Source organism: Mesoplodon bidens (assembly GCF_964165515.1).
Source record: "Mesoplodon bidens genome assembly, chromosome: 18".
NCBI lineage: Eukaryota > Metazoa > Chordata > Mammalia > Artiodactyla > Ziphiidae > Mesoplodon > Mesoplodon bidens.
The window spans coordinates 5268089-5270299 of NC_138175.1; positions in this window are offsets into that span (position 1 = coordinate 5268089).

Here is a 2211-nt window from a genome sequence, read left to right on the forward strand (position 1 = left end):
GCCCTGTCACACTGGGACAAGGAGCACTTCCTTGCAGGCTGGGCGGTCCCCTCCCCAGGAGGTGTGCTGGCTCTGGGGGGTGGGGTGGGCACGCAGGGAATGGGTGGCGGGCTTCCGGCTGCTACTTTGTCCAAGTTCTGAGCTGGTCTGACAAACTCTTCTGCCCACAAAAGCTTCTTTGGAAGACTTCTTGCCGAATGGGGACCAGTGGAGCGTGGCACCGTGGGAAGAGCGTCCTTGAGCCCTGGTGACCTCCGCTGTAATGTGGGCGTGTGGACAGTTACCCACATCACGTGTTTCTTGGGAGAGTTCTATGCAATTGTGTGTGTAAAGTGCTTCACAGACGTCGTAAGTGTGCTATAAATGTTGGCTTGCGTGTGTTTTATACAAGGATCCATATTTCACAAGCTTTACACTCTATCGCCTGTTCTCAGCAACCCCAAGACAGGCACTGCTTTGATGTCCATTTTACAGATGGGGAAATAGAGATACAATACTTGCCTGAAGTCAGGCAGTAGTAGCAGAGCTGGGGCTCAACCCAAGCCCCATCTGATTGCTGTGACATGCTACCAAGCGAAGCAGAAGGGACCCGAGCTCTGGATTTAGAGCCCCTGGGCTGAGTCCCAGCTCAGCCTCTGTGTCTGTGGGATGCTCGCTGCTCCGCACTTCTCTCATCTGAGACAATGAGTTTGTGGTCATTCACTACAGCGGCAGAGGCAAGTTGCTACACCCTGGAGCAGGTTGTAGGCTCTCAAGGTCAGGTACCCACGTATCTCTTACTGCTTGCACCCCTGTGCCTTGCACAGCGCTCAGTAGGCACTGGCCCAATGCACAGAATAAATGTCGTCATCATGACACAGAGGCGTACCCTGGTCTACGGACTGAGAGATGGTCACACAAGTCAGGCATGTTTCCCAAAGCCCCCATTCGTGACTGACCTCCCAGGCGCTTTCCTCAGGACATGGCACAGGGGCTTGGCCACAGTAGGTGCTCAATAAATGTTCTTCATTTTTTTTTTTTTTTTTTTTTTTTCTTTTTGCGGTATGCGGGCCTCTCACTGTTGTGGCCTCTCCCGTTGCGGAGCACAGGCTCCGGATGCGCAGGCCCAGCGGCCATGGCTCACGGGCCCAGCCGCTCCGCGGCATATGGGATCCTCCCAGACCGGGGCACGAACCCGTATCCCCTGCATCGGCAGGCGGACTCTCAACCACTGCGCCACCAGGGAGGCCCAATAAATGTTCTTCAATTGAGCTATATCCGTTCCTCTGCTGTATTCAGACCATAGGGACCCAAGGCGCCGAGCTGTGTGCCATCAGTTCAGTTCTTGTAAACATGAACTCATAAAAATGACTTTCCCGCCTGTGCTCCGCAACGGGAGAGGCCACAACAGTGAGAGGCCCGCGTACCGCAAAAAAAAAAAAAAAAAAAAAAGATCTTCCCAAGTCTTCAAGACAGGGGGTGACTATTCTGGGAACACGGCTGCCCTCCGGGTTTCATGTGGAAGGAGAAAAGGCTCTGAGTAGAGAAATAAACATGGTACAAATCTACCCAGGAAAGCAGTCGCTTTCCTTTGATCAGGACGAGGCAGGATCCCGGCCTGACAGCCAGCCTGGATGCTCCCAGCTGGGGCCGAGGGGGCCGGCCAGGGCCTGGGGCCCCTCATGAAGTCAGGGCGGGCAACTCCTCCGCAATTCCTGCCAAGCCTCAGAACTTTATGTTCCAAGTGGCGGAGGTCCTTCTGGTTTATCTGAGCTCTGGAGACCTGGATTTGATCCCAAGCTTCATGGGCTGCACTCCTGGGATTCATCAAGCCTGAGTGTGACTTCCTGCAGATCCGTGGGCGGGGTTTCCGCTGGGAAAGCCTTGGAGCTGGCAAGGCTTTTCAACTCCTCTGCTGCCAGAGGCCAGATAGCGAGGCCTGCCCACAGGAGTCTGGCAGCCGCTGCCTGCTGACAGCTTTGCTCCCTCCAGAAAGGGAGGAAAATATCTCCTTTAAAAATACAAAGGGTGGGACTTCCCTAGGTGTGCAGTGGTTGAGAATTCACCTCCCAATGCAGGGGACACCAGTTCGAGCCCTGGTCCAGGAAGATCCCACATGCCATGGAGCAACGAAGCCCTTGTACCACAGCTACTGAGCCTGCGCTGTAGAGCCCACGACCCACAACTACTGAGCCAGCGTGCCATAACTACTGAAGCCTGTGCGCCTAGAGC